This window comes from Geotrypetes seraphini, chromosome 2 (assembly GCF_902459505.1).
Source record: "Geotrypetes seraphini chromosome 2, aGeoSer1.1, whole genome shotgun sequence".
Taxonomy (NCBI): domain Eukaryota; kingdom Metazoa; phylum Chordata; class Amphibia; order Gymnophiona; family Dermophiidae; genus Geotrypetes; species Geotrypetes seraphini.
Genome location: NC_047085.1, coordinates 55,189,773 through 55,217,137, shown reverse-complemented (window position 1 = coordinate 55,217,137; position 27,365 = coordinate 55,189,773). Strand labels below are relative to the sequence as shown.

The following is a 27,365-nucleotide window of genomic DNA, read 5'->3' as shown; positions in this document are numbered from 1 at the left end:
TCTTTAACTATTTATTCTTATGAAAAACATCTTTATGATCACATAGCTAGAAAGATCACTCTCTCTCTCTTTCCCTCATGTTATGTTATAGAACTCTTATATTTCACCAACTCCCACTGACAGTGGTTCAAAGTGGATAACAAAAGAGCAGAGAATACCACAGAATATAAGGCAGATATATCAAAACAAACATCAGCAATTATATATACCTAGAGCAGTGGTTCCCAACCCTGTCCTGGAGGACCACCAGGCCAGTCGGGTTTTCAGGCTAGCCCTAATGAATATGCATGAGAGAGAGTTGCATATAATGGAAGTGACAGGCATGCAAATCTGCTCCATGCATATTCATTAGGGCTAGCCTGAAAACCCGATTGGCTTGGTGATCCTCCAGGACAGGGTTGGGAACCACTGAGATAGAGATTGTATATACTGTGTATATATACACCTGAGAGAGAACACAATATTTTATATCTCTTTCTTATAATTCTGCATTTCTCACAGTCTTTCAAAACTACTCTATTGTATTTTTTTTTTTTTTTTTTTTTTCACACCACATGGAGTCAAGTGAAAAGAGCAATCTGAGCATAGTGTGGTATGTTTTCAGCTTTCTAAACTAGCTCATGCATTTACAGGAGAGTCACCCCTTTTTTTTTTTGCTCTGCTGATTTTTCTAATTTAAATATTGTGTTGAATCAGAATAAAAATATATTGAATGACCGTTTTTCTTTTCGTGATTATGGATTCATAGATATTGTACGTAACCTGAAAAGAACGATGGCATTCAACAAACATTTGAACAAGTGTAGTAGTTGTAAAACACCCACTTATGCCCCCTTTTATTAAGTCTCCGCCTTGCCAGCTTGTTTGGTTAGTGCAGCCGCGTTGAGGCCCTCTTTTTTTTTTTTGTAAATCTTTATTGACATTTCAAACTTTATAATGTATACAATTAAAGAATCAGAAAAAACTGTATGAAAATACATTGTTATCACATTATTACATTGAACTTTTTTTAACCCCTTTTTATCTTAATTATAAACAATAATATTAAGGTGTGCTAACCGATTAGCGCGCACTAATTGATTTAGTGCGTGCTAAATGCTAACGTGCGCATGTTAGTCTAGGATGCGTTAGCGTCTAGCACGCGCTAAATCGATTAGCGCACCTTTGTAAAAGAGGGGATAAGTTTTCCCCTCCTGATGATGACCATGAAACTCGAGTCGGGGGGCTATGTTTGATTCCTTTATACTTTTACTGTAACCACAGCAGCCGTTCTTACAGATAAGTTTGGTTTCGTTTATTTTGATTTAGTCACAATATTTTACAATGGCGGTAGTGACAGTGACACGCTACAATGGTCCCAGCAGCAGCTTTGGTTAAGTTTTATACTAAGACACATGGTTGTGGGTCTGAGCACGTCACTTAAAAAATTTTAATATACATGTTTTCACAATTTAGCTGGAATTTTTTCATATTTAGAATTAGTTATATCCCAGTGTTAAACCGTGTACTCCCTGGTGTTTATTGTTATAGTACCCCTTTTATCAAGCCTCATTATAGTCATTTTATCACTGATCGCTGTGGTAAAATCTCCAATGCTCTTAGGAATTCTACGAGCATTGGAGCATTTACCGCAGCAGCTGGCGATAAAAAAATCCCTACACAGCTTGATAAAAGGGGACCTATAATATTTCTTCAGAATGCCACTATACAGAACCATGGTCAGACCTCATCTGGAATACTGTGTGCAATTCTGGAGGCCACATTACCATAAAGACGTGCTTAGAGTTGAGTCGGTTCAACGGATGGCCACTAGGATGATCTCCGGGTTTAAAAGGTCTCCCGTACGAAGAAAGACTAAACAAATTGCAGCTCTACACTCTAGAGGAACGCAGGGAAAGGGGGGGACATGATTGAGACATTTAAATACATCACAGGACGTGTCGAGGTGGAAGAACGACATCTTCTTTCCCAAAGGACCCTCGGTCACAAGGGGGCATCCGCTCAAACTCAGAGGAGGGAAATTTAATGGTGACACCAGGAAGTATTTCTTCACAGAAAGGGTGGTAGATCACTGGAACAAGCTTCCAATGCAGGTGATCAAGGCCACCAGCGTGCTTGACTTTAAGAATAAATGGGACATACACGTGGGATCCCTACGAGGGTAGAGTTAAGGAACTAGGTCATTAGTACTCAGACTTAAAGGGGTAGGTCAGAAGAGTGGGCAGACTTGATGGGCTATAGCCCTTTTCTGCCGTCAAATTTCTATGTTTCTATGTTTCTAGAATACAAAATCAGCAAATGCTTAGAATTATATAGATATTATACGATATTCTGGCATGACCAACTAAGGGATCACTTCTTTTACCAGGCTCTAATTGTTTATTTTCCTTAAGACAGCTATCTTATATTCGTCAACTACCAGTCTTAAGCATTAATATTCTACTAGAAGACTTAGGAACCTCAGAGACACCACTCAGGACTCATATCATTCATTGTCCTAAGCTTTATGGGCCGTCTCCTCACTGGTTCTATCCAGATTTAAAGCAGCATAAACTTGTAACAGGTTTGTAACACTATGACTTCTAAAGATACTTGAAAGTTAACAGCACTTAGATTTTTTTAGAAATAAACAATTTTTATTGATGCAAACAACATCAAATACAACATAAGGGCACCCCAAGGTGCATTACACAACAACAATGCAACAAATAAAATAAAATAAGAAGCATATATACCCCCCACCTCCCCTCCCCTAGTCCCCCTCCCAATGGTACTCTTTATTTCTCCTCACTATGATGCATCAATACACTCTAGGACAGTGCTCTTCAACCATCGGTCTGTGGACCAGTGCCGGTCCACAGAAATTTCCTGCCGGTCCACAGGGCCAGCACACGCATCAGGCCCAAAACAATGTTCTTCAACCGCCGGTCCACAGTGCAATCGATGCGGTGTTATCTTCAAGCCAGCTCCCTCTTCCTCACTGATTCAGTGCACAAAGCCACAGGCAGTGGCTCCTACGCGCGTCCTGCGCCTGAACCGGAAGCCTTCTCTCTCACTTTGTCTTGTTGATTATATTGTGTATCTGTGAAAAATGAATGGAAAAAATAGTGTTACAATTAGTACTATTATGGGGGCAGGGTCTGGGGTGGAGACTGGGTAGAGATGGGCAGGGTCTGGCCCACTACTTAGCCCAGTGTTCTTCAACCGCCGGTCCACGGACCAATGCCAGTCCACAAAATAATTATTTTATTTCTGCTGGTCCATAGGTGTAAAAAGGTTGAAAAACACTGCTCTAGGACACCCATCTTAAGAGCGCACTATGGCCCTTAGGATGTAAGGATCCCATATATGCATAAACAGCATCTTTCGCTTCTCAGGCCTTCCAGCATCTCTCGCCAATATGTGGTCTTGAAAGCCGGGGAGAAAAGCCAACATGCTTCATTTCCTGCTTTTTCAAGGCTCACTCCCTGTGATTCGCCGACAAACATCCTGACCACTTTTTTTCAAGATCAGTGTGTTTGTCGGCATGAGCAATTGGAAATCACTGCCAAGGAGCAAAAACTGTCACATAGTGTAATTTTGGCCAGACATTGAGATTATCAGCTAAAAGTTATCATTCCCCCCCCCCCTCAATGAAGCAAGAACTCATCCAATTAGCACTCAGTGTTAACCTGATAAGACCTTTTGGATATTATCTCCTGTGTTACTATGAGGTCCTTTTACTAAGGCTGGCTAGCCAATTTAGCGCGTGCTAATCGATTTAGTGTGTGATAAATGCTAACGTGTCCATTGAATATAATGGGCACATTAGCATTTAGCGTGCACTAATCATTAGTGTGCCCTAAATCGATTAGTGTGCGCTAAATCAGCGCACACTAAATCGGCTAGCGCGCCTTAGTAAAAGAGGGGGTATGTAAGCCAGACCACGGGATGGAATCTTGACAGACTAGATTGACCAAACAGTCTTTTCTGTTCGAGAAGGTAAAGGAAAGAAGAAACGATGTCCTCTGTAAACTTCCTAAAATTTGTTCTTGAAATTGTAACATGTCTCCCCATAATGTGGGCTTAAAAAAGAATTATGTATGATTGATTATATATTGTTTATGAGACTCCTTTTTTTCCTTTGAGTATTGGATATTGTAAGTATTCAAAATTATAATAATAATAAAAAAAAGATGTCCTCTGTAAACAAACGAAGAACACAATTCCAGAGTAAAAGTCCTAGAGGAACGTTTCTCCAAATCTGCTAAAGATATTTTCTCGTACCCTACTGGCAACTTTATATTACTATTAATTAATGTAAAGCCCGTGTTCAACATGTGCTAGTGTTATTATTTATGTTGCACAGATGGCATGTCACTTCTGTTTTCCATCCAATACATGGCCCCTGATGCATGTGTGAAGCTGAAACACAGCCATTGCTGGGTTATTTATGGATTTTGAACATTAATAAAGGAATGCTTGTTGAACCTGATCCAGTAGCTCTTCTGGCATCTTGGCTCCTTAGTTACATTATATTTAGATTCAATGTTCTTAGATTTATGTGCCTTCCAAATGTTGGATCAAAGTTGTTGGCAAAAATTATAGTAGGTTATTCTTAAGAATCCACATGATGCTTAATTTCCACCAGCAGGTGTCACCATTACACAGCAAGTCACATAGACTCTCTGTGGATAAAAATATATATTTATTAAACATGTATTAAATAAAGAGTAAAAATCACCAGGGCGCTGTCTATGGATCTAATTGGTTGTTATTTTTTAATCCCAATTGAATAAAATTGTGTAACTGAGCTACTATCCTCCCTTTTGTCTAAAGCCTCCATTGATTTGCAAAGATGCTAAGTCAATTGCGTTCTACAAAGTCATCTAAATGTACCATTGTGCAGTTTTACTGCAGAGTAAACAACATCATAAAGCTACTTCGTCTTGTTAATAACCCATTCTTCTTCTGACCTAGATACCACTGATTTTAATTTTACTAAGCTGTTTTAAAAAAAAAACCCCAAAAAACAGATCGATATTTTATACCTATATTTCCTTTTTCATGCATTCTGATACTGAGGGATACACGTATATGGACAGAATAAGTAGAGGGAAGATGTATTGTTTCATTTAGGCTCAGTGCTTATTGAATCAGAAAAAGTGCAGCATTGAGTCTTCTATTATTATGCATTAGAAATTGCTCATGGAAGCAGTTTCGTACAAATCCTTTCTTTAATGCACAAGTGCTCAGTTCAACCATTAAAATAAGGTTGGGAAGTTTGCAGAAAGGAAGTTATGATGACATTAAGAATTGGGTAGAAGTGCCCAGTGAATTGGTGAATGTCAATTTAGGGCTTAAAGTTATTCAAACAAATCTTCGTCTTAAAACAATTGAAAATATGAGTGAAATTGTCACAGATTTATTTGGATTATATGCAGGTGTAGTGATGATTAAGGATGAATTTGCATATAATCAGGTTATTGCTGTATTTAAAGCTCTAGAAATGGCCCCTATACTTTTCATTGCCAACAAAATCTAGTGATAAGTAATTTTATTCTCTGAATGTTTGTGGTGTATAATGAAATAAGTATACTAAAATGAAATAACATTTATCATTTCATGTTAGCGTGAACTTTAAAAATAATGCATGTACTTGTAAAAGACAAGAAACTCAACAAAATAAAGCACATCCAAATCTCCCCTGCGCATTCTTTCATCCATGAGAATACAAAATAGATATTTGGAGATGTTTGGGAAATATCTTTACAAAAAACATGTGTTTGTTGTATTTTCAATACGTGGAGGGGGCATAATAAAAAAAAAACCATCCAAGTCCCTTTTAGCCTAAGGCACTAGGGCCCAGATTCTATAAATGGTGGCCTGATTATAGGCAGCAGTAGGCGTCCTACCGCTGTCTAACCAGCCAATTGGGATGCAAGTATTTTGAAAAAAAGCTCCTGAGGTAGACCGCCTATATTGGAGGCACCTCCAGGAGAGTAGGAAGATGCACAAGTCTGCCTGAGCTTGCCTAAGGCTAGGCACTGGCGTGGTTTGGCCCGGAAGGAGCCTTAGGTAGACCTAGGCATCCGTAAGTGTCTCCAAAGGCAAGCGGGAGATATATACAATACAGGCCAGCAAAATGCTGGCCTACATTGTAATTAGACGTGGCCGCTAAGCTTATCCCATGGCAGGGGATCTCCCTGCTGTGATAAGTTTAGTGGCCGCTATTGCGGCCGCCATTCCCCCCCCCCCCCAAATCAAACAAGGCAAGAAGGATGCCCAGTCGCTTCTGCCTGGAACACTCCCCCTGGATGAAACTGGCAGGAGGGATGCCCAGTCCTTCCTGCTCGGAACACCCCCACCCCAAAAAAAAACTGGCAGGAGGGTGCCCAATCCCTGCTGTCAGAAACCCGTCATAGATTGTGACTACCCCACACACCCCCTGTAGACTCCGTGGCCCCCCACCCTGTAGATTCTGCGATCACCCCACTCACAATAGTAGATTCTGTGACCTCACCACCCTTATAGATTCCACAAACCCCCACTTGGACCCCCCACCCCCATTAGAACTCCTCTTAACCCCCCCTCCAACATTCCCTTCTACCTGTAACAATGGCCAGACGGGTCTTCCCTATGTCTGTCCAGTAGTCCCACCTTCGTTGGAATGAGACAGGCCTGCCCCTTCCCGGTGCATTGTGGGATGCACTGGAGAGGGTCCTAAGGCCTGATTGTCCCAGGCACCTAAGGCCCTGCCTATGAGAGGGGCTTTAGGCACGGGCCAACCTAAGATTCCGGTTACAGGTTAGAAGGGGGGAGTCTGGGGAGTTCCTGGGGTGTGGGGGTTAGGAGAAGTTCTAGTGGGGGGTCTGGGGGTGTGGGAGTTTAGAAGGAATTATAGTGAGGGTGGGGAGTCACAAAATCTATGGGGAGTGGGGGTCAGTGGAATCTAAGGGGGTCCAGGTGGGGGGTCTGGGTGAAGGCCATCCTATACAGAATCCGGAACTAGGCGCCCAAAGTCAGCAGCAGGGGAATGTCCATTCTCGAAAAAAATATCCAAAATGTGATTCCTTTCAAGAATGGCCTACCTGTATGTTCAGGCATTTAATTGCCCAGACTACAACTATGTCTATCTTTAAAACATATTCCCGACTAAAAATTTGCCCAAGTCCCAAACACCCAAATTAAAACCTTTGAGGAGTAGAAGGGGCCAGTCCTTCACCTAACAGCACAATTCTTTAACCGGTGTCTGTCATAAGTGCCTGTTAGAGAATCGGGGAACCATTGCCCCCTCCCCCCCCGCCGAAGACTACAGCAGGAGGGATGCCCAATCCCTACTGATGGACACCCCCGTAGCCACCCGCAATGATCACTGGCAGAAGAGTTACCCAATCTCTCCTGCTATACACCTCCCATGAACCCCCAATCCCTCCCTGCTTAGGTTCAAATCCACATCGCTCCTTATGACCTTGGGCAAGCGACGTAATCCCCCCATTGCCCCAGGTACATTAGATAGATTGTGAGCCCACTGGGACAGATAGGGAAAAATGCTTGAGTACCTGAATAAATTCATGTAAACCGTTCTGAATTCACCTGGAAGAATAGTATAGAAAAGTGAATAAATAAAGTGCACACTTACTTGCACAAGTGCTAGTATTCTGTACATTTACACAAACAAGTGGCATTTAAATATGGACACCAAGTTATGAAATTGTCTTTTAAATGGACATGCAGGTCAACTGTGTTAAGTCCTGTCACCTGCCAGAGAAAAATGAACCTCTGACAAGCCTGTCAGTCTGGAGCGCTGTCTCCAATGGATAAACTGTAAAGGAAAGACAGATATGTGACAGATTCTTATCTGGAAACTGATTTCAGAAATTGAAAAAAAGTTCTTTAACAGTTAGAATGGCTGGGGCTCCAAAGAGTGTGCAATTCTACTAACAGAATGAGGACATTGCCCAAAGAACAAAATATATATATTGCAGCGTGCTTTTACTGAAAGTGACAAGTTGCTGCAGAGACAATTTAAGAAGAGACCCTCAAATAAAGTGTGAGGTCCTCTAGCAAATCAAGGAAGGAAGTAAATAATTGTGTGAATTCATGGATGAGTAGGGCTAAGGGCAGAATCCATTAAAAATTTGATAAAAATACCCACATAGCTCATGCAGAGAATTTAAATAGAGATAACACTTCCTTTCATTTTTATTTTTTAAACAGCTAATGATATAATCCAATTCCAGTGTTCCTGTGAAAAGGCATATTTACAGTAAAAGCTAACAGAAAAGGGCCACATTGGTGTAGCTTAAAGTCTTAATTCCATACTCCTCTCAAAAAACTTTACGATCCAATGAACAACTTTTATTGGTCATTCCCACCCTTAAATTCATAAATACCCGAAGACAATATATCTTCACTGTTACAGCACCACAAACATGGAACTCTCTCCCACTTTATTTAAGGGAGGAGAAAAATCTTGATAAATTCAAAAGCCAACTTAAGAGCTTTCTTTTTAAAGACGCTTTCAATATTTAATTGAAATGCCAATTGCTCTTTATAACTCCCTTTCATTTAGTCAGCTATGTATACTATTTCCAAAAAAATTATTTTGTTTTCCCTTTCCTTTTGTATTTATACCCTTAACAGTCCCTCCTTTCCTATTATAAATTGTATTTCTTCCCCTCTATCCCAGTGTTTCCTGTTGTAATTTGTCTAGTTTTTAAATGATTTTTATATTTTTACTATATTATTGTTATTGTTTTATTATGTATTCTTTGTATATGTAAATCGCTTAGTAATTGTGATAGGGCGATAAATCAAATAACGAATAAACTTGAAACTTAGCTAATCTTTTTTTAAGTCTGGATAGTAGATAAAAGAAGCGCACTTAAAAAAGAACAGACAAGAAGGCTGGACACAAACCTCATCATTCAATAACTTGGATGCCTACGGTTCTCTTTTACTAAGGTGCGCTAAACGTTTTAACGTGTGTTTAGCGCGTGCTAAATCAATGTGTGCGCTAACTGCTAATGCATCCATAGGATAACATGCACGCATTAGCGTATAGCGCGTGTTTAACGCATGCTAATATTTACCGTGCGCTAAACAGCATAGCGCACCTCAGTAAAAGAGGGGGTAAGAGTAAGCACCATTTTTTTAGATTAAATTAGAGAATACTAGACTTGTATGAGTTCGTGTACCCTTATGGGGAAATTCTCTAAATTGCACGCAAATTTCTGCAAACAAAATCGTAAGCCTTTGTGAGATGCACATGCAATTAAATGGCTAATGAGCCAATTAGCACTAATAATTGGGCGCTAACATCAGTTACTGATTTTAATTGGCAACATTTTTTAATTGCGCGTGCGTCTTGCTCCGCCCCATTCTATGAAGTTCCATGTGCAAATCTATTAGCGGGCAACTCAAAAGGGGGCATGGCCATGGAGAAAGCATGGGTAGGCCAGGGGGGGTCCATTAAAGATGTGCGAGGAGCTATGCCTAACCTGCGCACCAAAATTTACACCAGCTGGTATAGATCCTCACACCCAAATTTGGGTGCAAATGTCAGCGCTTCATGCTATTGCATAAAGGGCAAGTTTCATGTTTCAATTTATTTGAAATTCCGCAAATACAACCACAGTTAGTCTAAGCGGTTTACAATAATAATATATTATAAACAAAAACAAAAAATTTAAAAGACATAACAAGCGAGGCAGTAAACAAAAACAACAATGCAACCAACATACAAACAAAAATGGTTACAACGAGGATAAAAAATGGGAAGGTTACAATAAAAATATTTTTAAAAGTTGGGGAAGGGAAAGAGTACAGTGCTTTCCTGAAATTCTTGGGGGTTCCATTACAGGAACCCCCACAAATTTTGAAAAACCTTGAATACGTTTTTTTGTCTGTCAAAAGGCAGAAGAGGCAGGAAAGGGCAACTGGGGCGCCAGCGGGTGCAGACAATCACTCGTGGTCTGCTCTTACCACCTCTTCCTGTTACAAAATTCAGGCTACAACCAAATTAGGAGCTGCTTGACATGCCAGATAGCGAGTCAAAGCAGCTTCTGATTGGTATAACCATAACTTTAGTATAAGGAGTGGATATTGGAAAATACCGTAAATTACTGAGTCCGCGATTTGTGAACCATGAATTTGCGGGGGTTTACTGCACAACAAAAGGGAAGGGAAGTCACAGTGAAATTCTGCCCAAACATTTAACAAGTCAAGAAGCCCATCACGGAACACTTGTTAAGGAATACTGTTTGGCGCCAATTTTTTCAGCACCAAATTTTGTATGTCATGTACTGAGATCAACCCTTAGGGCCAGATTCTATAAACGGCACCCTAGTTAGGCATCGCTAGGCACCCTAATTGATGCTGCCTAGCAACATCTAACTAGAATCCACACCTAACCTAAATTACTTAAATTAAGCTAAATGGCATGATAATTGACAATAAGGGTTTCAACACAATAACATTACTGACTCTACTTTACTTTGGCATGATAATTGACTGTGCCATTGAAGTTAATTGAATAAATAAATAAAATCAAAAGTTGGGCATGGAATTCTACACAGTGCTTATTGACGGCTAAATTGAGGTGCCTTCTGACATCTAATGCTGCCTACCTGAAAAGTAGATATGGTTAGGTACGTAGAATATATGTGGTTGACGTAGGGATTGCTAGGTGTCTGAGTTAGACATTGGTAAATTAGGCCCAGTAAAACCTAGCCTATTATACCAGTGCCTACCTCCAAGATACCTAGCGATGTAACAGAAATATGAAAAATATCAGGACAATACAAATGATAACATAATTGCACATAAGAACAGTTAAATAACATTGATATAACAGCACTAGAAAAGGTTCAAAGAAGAGCGACCAAAATGATAAAGGGGATGAAACTCCTCTCATATTAGAGAGACTAAAAAGGTTAGAGCGCTTCAGCTTGGAAAATAAATGGCTGAGGGGACATATGATTGAAGTCTACAAAATCTTCAGTTGGGTAAAATGGGTACAAGTGGATCAATTTTTCACTCAGTGAAAAATTACAAAGACTAGGGGACACTCGATGAAGTTACAGGGAAATACTTTTAAAACCAATAGGAGGAAATATTTTTTTCACTCAGAGAATAGTTAAGCTCTGGAACGCATTGCTAGAGGTTGTGATAAGAGCAGCTAGTGCAGCTGGTTTTAAGAAAGGTTTGGACAAGTTCCTGGAGGAAAGGTCCATAGTCTGTTATTGAGAAAGACATGGGGGAAGCCACTGCTTGCCCTGGATCGGTAACATGGAATGTTGATACTCTTTGGGTTTTTGCTAGGTACTAGTGACCGAGATTGGCCACTGTGAGGACGCGTTACTGGGCTAGATGGACCATTGCTCTGACCCAGTTAGGCTATTCTTATGTTCTTATACATTACAATGAAATCTTACTATGTAGCTAACAAAACCGTACTATGTAGCCAAGGAGGCAAGTGCTGTTGAGATACACAAGGACGAGATGAGTAGTACAGAATCGATTGGGATAAACAGGTGAGTGACTAACTTGAAGGCAACTTATATGTACAGTTGAATAAAATATAAGGAATTCAACTAGATTGCTGCATACCCTGTAACTTAGACCCAGTGCAGAGTGATTGGATTGGTTTATTCACCACATATATTAAAGGTTAAAGTTACTTGATTTGATGTACCACAAATTATTAACAAGGTTGTTAAACCAAAGCGGTTTATAATGAAAAGGGTTAAAATGATAAAATCAATAAGGACAAACAAGGTAAATCAACCATGACAAAACAAATACAATTTGCTGTAAAGCAGGGGTGTCAAAGTCCCTCCTCGAGGGCCGCAATCCAGTCGGGTTTTCAGGATTTCTCCAATGAATATGCATGAGTTCTATTAGCATACAATGAAAGTCAGTTGCATGCAAATAGATCTCATGTATATTCATTGGGGAAATCCTGAAAATCCAACTGGATTGTGGCCCTCAAGGAGGGACTTTGACACCCCTGCTATAAAGGGAAGGAAAGATTTACGTATATTATGGGGAAGAACAAAAAGGAAGACAACAAAAGGCAAAGGGGAATAGAAAACCTATATTAGCAAGAAAGAAAGAAAAATATAAAAGAGTCGAGTCGAATGTCATTTTAAAGTAATGAGCCTTTAATTGAGACTTAAAAGTTTTCAAAGATTGTTCATTCCTAAGACATACTGAAAAGCTTGGATCCCTGTAAACATCCAAGAGCTTCTGCCTGAAAAATTACACAACCAGAAAGTGTTGAGAGGAGCAAAGATTCCTTTGAGGTGAGTCGTGGATCGGACGGCTATCCAGTAATAAGGGAAAACCTGACGACTGAATCTGGAAACAGAAAGGAATTCTATAAGCAATTGAAAGGATATGTTCTGCTTTGAGCAAAGGGGTAATCTGATCTGATAAAATTTCAATAAACATATTTGAAATCATATTTAGATTGACAGTAAAGCAATTGAAGAGTAGTATTTTACACAAGCTGAAGTGAATGGCGTTGATATTGAAGAAGGCCTATTAAAAGTGAGTTACAATAGTCAAGTTTAGAATAAAGAATGACATGTGGAAAAAATTTGTCCCTTTCTCCGCCCTGTCCCCACGAGCTCGCCCCCATCACCGTCCCATCCCCATCACCGTCCTGTCCCCGCAAACCTAGAGAGAAGAAGATTGTTCTTTAAGTAGAAGGAGTTAACCAAAATGGATGGGATCGGGGAAGGGAATTGGGAAGGTAGGGAGAAAAGGCAGGGGAGATTGATAGGAAAGAGTCAAAAGGGGAGAATGATACCTAGTGATAGCGAGACAAATATTCTTAATCTAGCCTCTTTCCCAATGTCTTCTCCCCACTCTCTCTTCCCCATTTCCCAGTGTCTTCTCCCCTCTCTCTCTTCCCCAGTTTCCTTCAGGCTGCTTCAGTGTCTTCTCCTCTCTACAGCCTCCCTCCCCAGCACCCTTCGTGTGATCCAGCAGCTCCCTCCCGCCGGACGTCAGTTCATCTCCCTCCCTGCCTTCCCCTTACCTTTCCTTCGTGGCGATTTTTACAAGGCTACACGTTCTATTGAAGCCGGAGCCTTGAAGTTGCGTCGCGTCACGTGTGGCTGCTGAAAAGGACTCCTCTGATGCAACCAGAAACAGGAAGTTGCATCAGAGGAGACCTTTCCAGCAGCTACACCCGATGCAACTTCAAGGCTCCGGCTGCAATAGAATGCATATCCTTGTAGAAATTACTATGAAGGGAAGGAAAGGGGAAGGGAGGGAAATGCCCGGACAGATGGCAGGAGAGAGAGGGGCTGCTGGACTGCGCGCTCATTCACCATGCATGCTCACTCCCTTAACTGCAGAGACAAGGTCATTCACCGCTCCATCGGGCGATGAATTGCCTTATTCCCGTACTCGCAGTGACCATTTTTTGTTTGTCTCCGTTTTAGTGGGTTACCTGTGGCTAGCCGTGGGTAACAGCCACCGTGTCATTCTCCAGTTTAGAAAAGACCAAAGAGTGTAAGAGAATCTATAGTGAAGTACAATTTAAAATTGACCAAACAGAATAAAGCTGGCAAAGTTTTAAGAATGAAGTAGAAACAACTCTAGAGATATGAGATTTGGAAGAAGAGCCATGTTTTCATCTTCCAGAAGAAGAGGTACTGTAGTTTTGAATTAGATGTAGTCCCTCTGGTAACAAGTTCCAGAGTGCGGACCTACTCTATGTATCTCCTCAGAAAGAGTGTGGGCCCACTTACCACCTCCTATTTAGGTGGCATTAAGGCCCAGATTTTATGAAAGATGTCTAAAATTAGGCAACTAAATTGGTGTGCCTAGTCAATTATAGGCACCTAACATTAGGCATTATTAAGTACCATGTAGGTGCCTAATTGAACTTAAGGCACTGGTATTTAGGTAAAAAAAAAACAAAAATCCTGGGCATAAATAGAGGGCACCTCCAATTTGATACCTACTGACATTTAAGTTCAATTTAGGTGGCCACTAGGTATGATTCTATAAATGGTGCCTACTGAAGATTGACAGCCTCTATTTGCCACATTCTTTGGTGCCTATTTTTAGGTGTTGTTTACAAAATCTAGGCCTAAGTGCTTTCGTGTTATATCCACAATCATAATTTAATAATCATAATGTGCTAGTCGAATAAAGTCTAGATCCTTCCATGACACCCCCCTCCAAAAATATCTATTGTATGAAATTGGTAAGGCATGGGCTAACAGGCAAAATACCATAAAACTCATTAACATGTTTCATGAAAACCTGCAGAAACCACTATTAAGGGCAAAAATGCCCTTTAGTAAAATGGCCCCTTAAATTCCTGATTGGCTTTTTGCTTTCAGTAATCTTTGTGTGCCCTTTTGTGATGGATACACTTCTTGGAGATACAGTGACATTAAGGATTTACATTGAACAATCCTACTTCTTGTCTTCTTCTAGTCTAGTATTCAAGCCTCAGGTATTTCTGCTATGGACTCTGTGACAAACCAAACCAACGTAAAAGCTGATTCAGTAACCTAAATAAAAATTTAAAAAATGCTGATAGAATAACTTAGCTAAAATTGAATCTAACCTAAAAAATTGACAGGCTTCTTTCAGTCTTAGTGCTTACCACAGCTTAGTAAAAAAAAAAAAAAACAACAACAAAGAAAAACGAACGCATGCAAGCTGCTGCAAATTAAAAAATAAAAAATCCTTACCATAAGTCACACTCAGGTGTCCCAGAATAATGTGATCAGCATGTGTCTTCCCAGACACTAAAAAATAGATTTTATTTTTAGCACTAGGGTAGATAAGGAGTAGAGAGTAGTGCGTTCCTCACTAATCAGTTATTGTAGATATGATGTCATATGCTAAACAATTAGGGGGAAATTCTATAAGAGGCACACATGGTACATAGGCTTGTTGTGCCACTGGGGCTTGTGGTACATCTGTGAAGCTTAAAGCTATGCAGTTGGTAGTTTCACTACCAACATGGCCTCCCAAGGTGATAAGTTTCAGTGGAGATGTCAGATTAATGATGTACCTTCCATCTGGGCAGCAGCAGCAGATGGACAGTGTTAGAGGCGGAGGATTGCATTTGATCGACAACAATGACCTTATGCTGTGCAGAAGGCCTGACAATCTACTTCTGTATTCTGCCACATGGTTTGCACTTCTTGTTTTGTATTATGGGAGTATTTATTGTTGATGGTGTATGTATTGTTGATGCAATGTTATAGTTCTGTATGTAAGTTTGTAACCCACTCTGGGTAAGGGCGGGATATAAATGAATAAACAAACAAACTTGATATCATTATCAGTCACTAGGACATGAACACGAGTCGATGCACCTAGCAAGTTCAAGCTAGCATTGAGACACAACATTTATGGAAGGGTTTAACGAATGAACTCTCTAAGTCCTTCCTTATTTAAATCAAAAATAAAATAAAAAGGCTACTAACAAGGGGAAGGAGCCTGTGCCACACGTCTATTTGTACATTTATTCACATACTTGAGCCACAAATACTTCATCACACACATTCCTATGCCCAGGATATGAAAAGGCAGGTATCCTCTCCTTTGCGAAAGAGGTTCTGGGTCATTACTTTGCAGGCACTGGGACATCCAACTCCCAAAAACCATAGCATAACCTAGGTTGAAAATATTTCTGTATAAGTTCAAGTTCAAGTTTATTGCATTTGTACAAATGTTTTTTTTAAACAAAATATAACAAATAATAAAACTTAAAGGGGGGGGGCACAAACAATAATAACACACTGTTAGGAAACATTGGATATAAGAGGAATGATAGTGAAAGGATACATCATATAATTTTAAGGATGGAGGAAGGGATAAAACAAAAGGGTAGGAAAGATACTTAGTGGAATAGATAAAAGGCGAAGAGGCCTAGCGAGAATGATATCAAGGCCGATGTGCATTCTAGGGCTGAAGAAGTGCTTAAGATGTTAAAAGCGCATCTTGCAACAGGAATATTTTGAGGCCTGATTTGAAATTTGGAGGCACAGTGTTCTTGTCTTAAATTGATAGGAAGGGAGTTCTACAAAGATGGTTGCTGCAACGGAGAAGATGGTCTTATGGTGGTGTCATAACACTGTTCGGGCGCATAGAGGGGATTGTTAGAAGAGACTTCTGGGTTGATTGGAGTGTCCTAGAGGTGGTATAGGGTGTCCAAATATATATCATTGAATGCCAGTGATGAATGAATTGGACCTTAAACATAAGGTGATCCTATGCGCTACTGGAAGCCAAATATGCCCTTTTTAAGAGGAGTATGACATGATGATATTTCTTTGCTTTGTAAATGACTTTGGCCCTTTTTTATTAAGGTATGATAAGTGTTTATAAGGAAAGAGCATATTTATTGCATGCTAAATCAACATATGCGCTAAATGCTAATGCATCCATAGTATGTAGTGTGTGTTTAGTGCGTGCTAATATTTAGTGCACGCTAAAAAGCATAGCATACCTTAGTAAAAGAGGGAGTTTAATTGCAGTATTTTGTATGATTTGTAACCTTATAATTTCCTTTCGTGTAATGCCCTGGTAGAGCGAGTTACAGTAATCTAACCGAGAGATTAGCAATGAATGAATGAGAATTATAAGAGAATTGGGCCCCAATTCTGCAAATTGTGTCTACGTTTAGGCGTGGTTTAGACATGTCCCGCTGCATGCCCTGCTCAGCGTTACTTAGGCGTCACATGCGCCTCACCTATAATCACATTTTTTTCTCATGTAGACGCCAGGTAGATGTCCCTACAATGTATTTAGTTATATGTAAAAATGTGTTTTTTTAACTGATTCTGTTCTATTATTTCATGATTGTAAGCTTAAAATAATAAAACACAGTATACCATCTTTAAAAAGATATTTATAATATATTATTTTCAGTGGGAGTTGAACTTGGAACATCAGTGTGAATCTTGAAAAAATGTGACATGCTTACACGCTAACCTTCATTCTAATCCGCTGTGAAATACATACAATAATAGCAATTCTGTTTTTATTATACTGTTCTGTATAAGCGTCTTTATGGCAGTTAATTCTGCTAGGATAGATACCAGGAGACAATACAAGGTGGACTCACTGCCCTGTCATATTCTTTTTCTTCATTAATACAGGATTATAAGCTTTAACATAATAAAAACAAAATAAGTAACACACTATGCCATCTTTAAAAGGATATTTATAATATTTTATTTTCAGTTAGAGGTACTGACTTGAAGTTGAACTGGGAACATCAGTGTAGAAGGGGTAACTTTAACTTATGCTACATAGGAAGCTGCAGAGTTATTGTAAAATTAGGTGCACTATAAGTAATAGCTGTTTGAGCATTGTTTGGGCTTTAGATAGATGTGGTTTGGGCTTCAAAAAGATGGTAGTCAGATAGATGCTATTTAGGCAGCTCTGTAGGTCATCCATTGAGTTTTGTGTGGGATATAGATAGACGTTTCTTTGAATGGGATTTAGGCAGATTTTGGACGTTTCCAAAATGATCTAAATACAGTTCAGGGATTTATTCTGTGATTCAGCCAGCACATAAACAGGACATCCATACAAGCATATTGAATTTAAAACTTACTCATTTCCTGGCTAAAGAAGCAATGTTATTAGCTAATTTCTGGCTCACCAAGTTAAGGCACCTTGTTGCACCTTGTTCATCCTCTCCAGCTCTCATATAATGCCATTTTCTCAAATATTATGCTGTTTGCAGGCTGTGAGGCAGGAGACATAGCAGCCCATGCCCCCCTTCCGACATTTAGCACAGCTACCCTATTTGCCACCCCCTAAGGGCCACCCCAGTTCTTTCCTTTGGAGCCTGGGCCGCATGGAATACTAGATAAGTCAAAGGTCAAAGTGATGAAGTAGTGCTTATTAAGGAAACACTAATGTCTGGATGCTACTCAATGTATATAAATGGGCCTTGGCCTTCCTACTGTAAATAAGCACAAGGTCAAAAATGATTTAAGATTTTTATTGTAGAACATCTAGAATCATTGCACAGTCCAGGAAAGCAGCATGCAAGTGTAACATCAGGCAACTGCAGTTCGATGAGATGGATGACAGGTATGAGTAGTAAGCTATGCCTAGGTCCAACTGTGGTTGAATTGTTCAGGTCCCATAATCTTCTCCTGGTAGAAGATGTATTGACACAAATTAAGAGTATATCAGAGAATTTTAGGCTCTCTTTTACAAAGGTGCGTTAAATCAACGCATGAACTAACTGCTAATGCGTGCATAGGATAACCCTAAACAGCAATGCTTTAAGCATATGGTAAATGTAATGCATGCATGTTGTCCTATGCACGCATTAGCAGTTAACGCATGTGTGATTTAGCACAACCTTGTAAAAAGAGAGTCTAAAACTCACCAATTACTGTTCTGTCAGAAAATCATCAAGAAGTATACCCTTGTGAAGGAAAAAAGTGTGAAACATGTTAGCATTGTGAAAATGTATATAATTCATCACAAGGGTTATTCAGGGAAAAGGTGTAGTTATTACAAATGCAGATAGGAAAGCGAAATTTGCAGTCAAGTAAAGGATATCTATCATTCTCACCTATTCTTTCTGTTTTGGTGTTTGACCTGCTGGCAATAACTCTTTGCCCAGGTGCAAGCTGGTGTGCTGAACCCAGTTTTAACCTGCTCTAGCTTCTGGGAATATTGCTACTCCTTGGGTTTTGGCCAGGTACTTGTGACCTGAATTGGCCACCGTGAGAATGGGCTACTGGGCTAGATGGACCATTGGGCTGACCCAGTAAGGCTATTCTTATTTGCTTTGCTATTTCAGACACTTAGGGCTCCTTTTACTAAGGTGTGCTAAGCATTTTAACATGCGCTAAATAGCACGCACTAACCACACGCTAAACGCTAATGCGTGCATGTTAGTCTATGGATGCATTAGCAGTTAGCGCATGCTAAACGCGCACTAAAATGCATAGCGCCCCTTAGTAAAACGGGGGGTTAGTAGAGGGGATAACAGACTAGCAGAAAAGTAAATTCTGCTCTTATTTCAGAAGAACTCTGAGAGCTAGCCAGCACCTGAGCAGTTTATAGAACTGTCAAACTAAAAGGGCAATTCTGCCAACTTGTTATTTTTAAAACCCATTCTAAGGGGGGCAGAAAAATTCTCAGCCCAACCAAAAGGAGAACACTGTGGATATGGTTCAATCAATGATCTGAAATAATGTCAAAACATAGAATAGTGTTTCTGCAAAATGGCACTTAACGAAATAAGATAACACTCTTTTCAGCTACAGTAGCAAAATATGATATACAAGTTAAAACAGTATGAGTAAATAAAATACAAAGCAATAAGTACATAAGACATAAATTTCCAATGCTCAGAATTTAGGAAGTTGGGTTGGTTGGGCCCAGAACTTTTCAGCACCCCCCTCCAACCCCCCTCTCCAATTTAAGCAAAATTGCACTAAAAGTTTAATATGAATTTTACATACATTGCAACCCTTATTATATTTCTAAAAATGTATATACTGCCTTCTTTGTACGGGATCATTCAAAACATTTCACAACTGATATTACCTGATCTGTTCTTTACCTTCACTAGAAATGACCAGTGATCTTCTTTTGTAACCCACCTTGAACCACAAGGTAATGGCAGAATAGAAATCTCTAATGTAATGTAAAATGCATTATTCCTTTAACATGCATTAAAATCAACATTAAACTGATAATGTGGTTTATTAAATAGATCCATTATGTCCCTCAATTTCTGAATATCTGCCCCATTTAAGCTTTCTTTTGCTGCAAGAAAGGAGCAGCAGTAGTGGCTCATGCCGAACTCTGTGTTCCATTTTACTGGATGGTAATGTGGAAGAACACTAATTGAAATGAAAAAAAAAAAAAAAGAGTTTGTTGCTAGTCTGGGTAGGTTTAATACCATGCTCCAATGAGAATGTTATAGTACGTGTCTCTGATCACAGCAAATGTTCCAAAATGACCTTTTTGTAATCTCCTGCTGACATTTGCCTTGCAGACTCATTAGTTGCCATGAATAAGTTCATCAGATCAAAGGCTGTTATAGCTCGACAGTTATGGAAAAAAACTATTTTCCTTGATTTTAGCATACGGACATCACTGCTTGATACTTCTTTCTGATGTGTCGGCCTTGTCTCACTCTTATATATTGTATAAAATAAAATTTTCTTTCTAGAAATGAATTAAGCACCTAATGGCCTATTTTGGCCAGGTCATGTATGTGAGGAAATAAATGTTAATGTCAAAGATTTTGGTGAAGCCATCATTTAGAGGAGCAAATTTGGCATATTTAGGCACAATTACAATTGACAGGCCCCCTTCCATGGAATACAGTGTTCCCCCGGTCATTCGCGGTATTTTCCGACCGCGAACCACCGACAAGGATAGGACAGCTGGAGAGGCAGGAGAGAGCAGCCGGAGTGCCGGCGAGTGCAGGAAATTACTCACTGTATGCTCCGACCACCTCTTCCTGCACTAAGTCGGGCCTTATCCAGTCAGGAGCTGCTTTGACACTTAGCTCCTGATTGGTTAAGGCCAGACTTAGTGCAGGAAGAGGCAGTTGGAGCATACAGCGAGTGATTTCCTGCACTCGCCGGCGCTCCCACTGCCCTCTCCAGTCTCCCCCATGAAAAACCATATTCGTTGTTTTTCAAGATTCACGGGGGTTCCTGGAACAGAACCACCGCAAATATCTGGGGAGTACAGTACATATATATTTTAAATTATCTTTATTGGAAAATTTAGTAATTTATTTAAACTGGTTTGGGGCCCGTTGACATCTTATATTACTTCACTAGAGTAGGTCTTTGATTATGAGGCAATTTTTGTTTATCTTCATACACATCCAGGGAAGGGTGGGAGGGGGGCTATTTATGTCCTAATTTTGTCCTTTGAGTATTTACACCTGGGTTGGGGAGGATATTATTAATCTGAATAGGGTAAGGTTATTGGGTAAATCTATGTTTCTGTGTTTTGTTGATTAAGCATTGGGTGGGTAGGTGGGGGGATTAAATGGTTGGTTATGTATATTTCTAAGTTGATTGTGCTTTTACTGACTTATTATATGTTATATATTTGTGTTTTGCACTGTTGACATTTGGAAAATTATTAAGAATTTAAATAAATTATCTTTATTGGGAGCAAGGCATCCAGAAGCAAACATCAGCAATATAGTAAATGAAATATATCCATAAGTAACCATGGTGTATAACAACGAATCTATTAATGCCAATTTGCTAACAAAATACAGAACATTGAAACATCGTTGGAACAATGGAACAAACTGTAAGCTGGGGGTGGGGAGAGAGAAGAGCACAATGGGCTCGCATCTGTACCCACTCTCTCATTCACCAAACACCATATCCCAGCACAGAAAGACAATGGTTTAACATTAGGGCTACAAACCCTATATAAAGACAAAATCTTGTGCCCCGTTCTTACCAAACATGCTTTTCAGCTTAATACCCATTATGGTATACTCTTTCCATTCTTCTCCATCCTCACAGAACCTAAAGAGAAATACAGGTAACGTTTGTACTGCCAATGAGCAAACCATAGTAACACAGTAGATGACGGCAGATAAAGACCTGAATGGTCCATCCAGTCTGCCCAACCTGATTTAATCTATTTAATTCCAAGCTACATTGTTGATGCGTTAAGGCATTCCTATAAGGTTCCCATACAAGGGGCCACTGAAAAATTCTCAGCCCAACCAAGAAGAGAATGGTGTGGAGCCATGAAACTTACAAGTTATTCCACACTTTTCTCGACACTTTTCAATATGAAATGAAGAAGACGCCAAACATTATGTCTTCAATGGCCTGATGCTAGCATTCAAAACCTTGTCTGACATGGCGCCAGGCTACATGACAACTATGCTTCCTCCTTGCGTGCCAAACAGGTCCTCTGATTCCAGAATGAAATATGCCTTAAAATGTCCCCTGATCATGACCTTCAACTGCAAACGGCCAAACAACATTCATACTCTCATTTCATACCAAGCCACTGGAATCAACTGCCCCCACAGATCAGATCCCTTAAAGGACTCCTCAGCTTTAGAAAAGCAATAAAAACATACCCCTTCACCTAACTCCCCTGCCTAAGGCCAATAGATTACAAAGAAATATAAATGTACTGCGTATTGGTACTAGATCCTCGGTATGTGTCACATTAGGATAAAAGCTTTTATTGATAAATCTTGCACTGTAATTATGTCAAATGTAACCTGTAAACTGCATATTATGTATAGTGGTATTACATCCCTAGTATGTGTCAAGTTAGGATAAAACTTGTATTGAAAAACTTTGCACTGAAAATATGGCAAATTGTAACCTGTAACCTGTATATTATGGGGCTCCTAATCATAACTTTTTTTTTTAATGTATTGTTTTATGTATAAATTGTGTATTTAATAGTGTGTTTTATGAAATATTTATGTTCAAGTAATTATATTGCACTGTCAAAGTTTAAAAATCAATAAAGATTTATTAAAAAAAAAAAAAAAAAATCAAAACTTAAAAATGTAAAAAAACAGCCTAAGTTGGTACTTGGATGTCCTAATGTTTATGTTTATTAAAATTTGATACACTGCCAAATCTTTATCATAGTTCTCAGAGGTTTACATCAATAAATAGCATCCGAAGATGCATTGGGAGGAGCTGAAGATGCATTTGGAGGAGTAGCACACGGCCCCTGTAGGCAGGAGGGAGTAAGCTTCTTTTCTGCTATTTGCTCCTCCGAAGATACAGTGGGGGGGGGGTTCTGGGGATGTGGGAAGGGGCCCAGGAATGTTGGGGGGCAGAGATGTCAGGGGAGGTTTCGGATATCAGAGGAATGTCGAGATGTGAGAGGAATGTAGGGGAATGTCAGGGGGGATGTCAGGATATGAGGGGGGATGTGGGGTATATCAGGAGGATGTCGGGATGTGAGAGGGATGTGAGAGATATCAGGGTGATGTTGAGATGTGAGGAGGATGTCAGGAGGAGGGGTGTAGGGCTCTACTGCTCAGCTGATCCTGGCCGGGGGAATCCCCATCAGCTGAGCCACCAGAAACCAGCTCAGTTGATGGGGATTCCTTCTGATCAGACAAGGTAGTTGGTAGGTACGTCTACAAAACTTGCTTTTGTACATTTTTCACATGGACGTCTTTATTTTTTTTAAATGGGCAAGAAAAGTAGATATCCTAAGGACCAAAATTTATACCTTGGTCATTTTCAAAAATAAAAGATAGACATTTGGCAGCTTTGAAAATGGACATTTTTCCTGCTGGGTTTGCGGACATCTTGCACAAAACGTCCAACCTCAGACTTAGGCACATTTTTTATTATGCCCCTCCACGTATATTGGTATTCGATCCCTAGTATACTGTATGCAGAATTAGGATAATAACTTGTATTGTAACTAAGGCAAATTGTAACCTGTTAACTGTATATTATATATGTCAACCTGTAATCCATTCTGAACTCTAGGGAGAATGGGATAGAAAACAAATAAATAAACATTTTCGAAACCAATATTTTTTAAGCTTTTCATGTTCCATATCTGACAGCTTAGTTTCTTGAATGCAAACAAAATGCTTGCATGATTTTAGAATTCCTCACCGGGGAGCCAACTCCAGCCACATTCCAAGAAACAATTTGCAAAGATCTAGATGTCATGATCAATGTTCCCTCTAAAGATTGATGAGGTGTGTGCAAAAAAAAATATGCATGAGCGACAAGTTACATACTCCACAAATTTATGAGCAGGCGCGGAGGACGAGTGCCCGTGAGATTGTGAGAGGGTTAAATACTCAAAACTTAGAAGAATAACAATTTACTTAAAGTTTTTGCTTCGCCAGCTTTCTGGTATCTTTACATACAGTGGCATACCTAGCATATGCAACACCAGGGGCCCATCATTTTTTGTACAAAAAACATGATTTTTAGTAACAAGCCACACGTCATACATGAGTACCTAGGAAAAGGCAGCATATTGCAGTGAGCAGTACATCAATACACCCATTGTAAAACTAAACAAGCCAGACCAGCACAGATCAATCCTACACCGTCAATCCTAACAGAAAACCATGTCTTTCGAACACAGAACACATAAAACACCTTCGCCTAGTATGGAATATGTCATCACAAACTAACTCCTCCCCCTTTTACAAAACTGTAGTGTGGATTTTAGCCACGGTGGTAACAGCTCTGACGCTCATAGAAGTCTGAGCATCAGAGCTGCTACCACCACGGCTGGCGCTAAAAAACGCTCCACAGTTTTGTAAAAGGGGGGATAAAATAGAAATACACAGCTTCAACGCTCTAGCTCAGGGGTGCCCAAACTTTTTGGGCTTGCGAACTACTTTAAAATGACCAAGTCAAAATGATCTACCAACAATAAAATTATAAAACACAAAGCACACTATACGCTGAGAAAATGTTAATTATCATTCCTATTCTGGGTTTTTTTCAAAGAGGTCAAGGCAGATGACTCTATGCATTGTCACCTCAGTAACAACCATACAAAAATAGACAAATATACCCCCCTTCCTTTTTATTAAACCACAATAGCAGTTTTAAGCGCAGGGAGCTGCGCTAAATGCCCAGCGCTGCTCTCGACGCTCATAGGCTCCCTGCGCTAAAAAACACTATTGCGGTTTAGTAAAAGGGGGGCCATAGTGCAAAATATAGACAGCATATATAAATTCAGACACATTTTGATCACTAAATTTAAAATAAAATCATTTTTCCTACCTTGTCTGGTGATTTCATGAGTCTCTGGTTGCACTTTCATCTTCTGACTGTGCATCCAATCTTTCTTCCCTTCTTTCAGCCTGTATGCTTCCTCCCCTCCAGACCTCATTCCCTCCCCTAACTTTTTCTTCCTCTCTCCCTGCCCTTTCTTTCTTTTCTCTGTTTCCCTTCTGTCTCCCTGCCTGCTCCCTTTCTTTATTTCTTTCTCCCTACCCTCCACAAAGCCACTGCTGCCACCATCGGGGGAAACAGGCCCCAAAGCCACCGCCGCAACCATCGGGGGAAACAGGCCCCAAAGCCACCGCCGCGGTTGCCCCAAGCTCTCTCTGCTTCCCCCGACATCAATTCTGCCATCGGAGAGGAAGTTACGCCCAGCCAGGCAGCGATTGGCTGGCCCGAACTTCCTCTCCAACTGCAGCCTTAGGAGGGGTGCACAGCCGGGGCGGACCGCCCTTCCCCCTTGGTACACCACTGAAGATGTGGCAGCGGCTCCTCTCATGAATCCCCACCTGCATCGGAAGTCTGATGCAGTCGGGGATCTTGAAAGGAGCCGCTGCTGCATCATTCAATTTTAAAATACACTAAGACCGCCGCCGCTTCCTCTCACCTCCGCCCGCCCTCGAGAGAGTGACAGGAGACAATGTATGAGCGACGCCACTGAAAATAGTGAGCGATCGCTCATGCGCTCAGCTTAGAGGGAACACTGAGGACTCCGCCAACAGATGGTCATAAAGGACACATTAAGAAATGCCAGCGGGGCTCCAGCCCAATCCCTTCCCCCACCCCCCAACAGAAGAGAAAAACAAACTGGGAACAAATCCAGGTTGCGTGAATCCAACTTCCCTCCCATTCCCCACTTCCCTGCCCCTCACCCCACCCTCCCCTCCCATGTCCTTCTTCCTCCCACTTCCCCAACATCCCCCTTTAGTACCTGCCCACATATAAGGAATAAGCTAAAAGATGCATAGTGGCCCGCTCATTTCTTCATGATTAAACACTGTTATACTAGATTTCTGTCTCTCCCTGCCAATTTTGAGGCACAGATCATAGAAATCTTTCCAGCACTGGTCTTAATTCCCAATTACTGGAGATGCCTTTGAAGACCACTTCAGCCTCAATCCTGATCTATTTTTTTGTCATTTACAGGATCCAGACAGTAGACGTCTGCCCGACATTGTTCTTACTTTCTAACCTCTGAAGCTGTCATCAAAGCTCACTCCAGTTCTGAGATAATTTAAGTGTTTTTTAATTGGATTAGTGTTCCTCTGTGTTTATCCTACAGATTCTTGAGTTCTGTCACTGTGGGGTTTTTTGCTCCACAACTTCCACAACTAGAGTGGGGAGCAAAAGTTTGTGAACACCCAGTCAGAAGTTATAGATATAGCAAGTGTGCTAAAGAAACTAAGGGGCTCATAATAATAATAATAAAAATCCAAAAACCAGCCTAAGTCAGTACTTGGATGATCAAAATGACAGGTCGTCCAAGTACCGATAATCAAAACTGGTTTTAGACATATCTAAAACCAGCTTAGGTCTTTTCACTGCCTCAGTACGCCCAAAGCGAAAAGGGGTGTTTTTGGAGGAGTGGATAGAGCAGGAGGGGCTGATGTGGGTTGACCTAGACTTAGTCATCTGACAGCCATAACCAAAAAACTTTGACAGGTTGCCAGATGGGACTTAGACATTTTGACTTAGACGAAGTCAAAACGGGCATAAATTCCATAATCTTAGGTTGGCCCTATGGGCGGGACCTTAGGCATCTGGGCCAATCAGGCACTAGGCCCCTCCCCACAATACACCTGGAAAGGACAGGCTCACAATTCAGAAGAAGCCAGGCTTGCCGGACAGAGAGAGGGAGGACATGTCCGTCCGGCCATCAAGAGAAGGTTAGAGGGGGGACCAGGGGGTTGGGAGGGGTCCGGGAGGGTTCGGGGGCTTCAGATAGGGGTCTGCAAGGTGGATTGGGTGGTCTGGCAAGGGGGTTGGGGAAGGTCGCAAAGATCACACTGCTTTGGGAGAAGTACCGGCAGGATGGACTGTGCATCCCTCCTGCTGGCAAAAATGTACCGCTTCGGGGGAGTGACAGCAGAAGAGATTGGGCATCTCTCCTGTCACGATGTGTCAGGGGGATCATGGCATGTAGTGGCAAGAGAGATTGAACATCTCTCCTGCCGCAATCATTGCTTCCACGATTTTCTAACCGGCATTGTTTATGACAGACGCCAGTTAGAGAATCGTGCTTTTAAGCAAAGGACTGGCTCCTCTTTCACCTAAAAGATCTTGTTTTGGGCGTTTAGGACTTAGGCGACTTTTTGGTCGGGAATGTGTTCTGAACATACACATAGTGGCAGTCTGGGCGATTAAACTGCTGAGTGTACAGGTAGATCATTTTAACTAGTCACAATAATTGAAATGAGTCTGTGTAATCCAAATCACTTCACCAATACAGACTCAACATAATCTTATAAAATCTTTGTAGGGGTTAATAATGTTCAATTCTCCTCCTAACCCTCATATGTCATACAACTTCATAACACTTTTAACACTAGAGCCATCAGAAGTGACCCTCCAACGAACTGGTTTAATGGAGGTTTAATGTCGCTGGGCTTCCTCATCAGCTCCAGTGATATT

General features: G+C 40.6%; 1 long non-coding RNA gene across 2 annotated transcripts in view; it reads right to left on the bottom strand.

Moving 5' to 3' along the window:
* Positions 1-3,025: 3,025 nt before the first annotated feature.
* LOC117353759 overlaps positions 3,026-27,365 on the bottom strand; it is a 91,364-nt gene continuing 67,024 nt past the window's right edge. For both annotated transcript variants that reach the window (XR_004538023.1, XR_004538022.1), the window contains 4 exons: positions 21,442-21,509; positions 14,703-14,759; positions 7,622-7,804; positions 3,026-3,082 (listed from right to left, as the gene is read on the bottom strand). This is a non-coding gene — a long non-coding RNA (uncharacterized LOC117353759). The remainder of the gene's footprint in view (positions 3,083-7,621; positions 7,805-14,702; positions 14,760-21,441; positions 21,510-27,365) is intronic.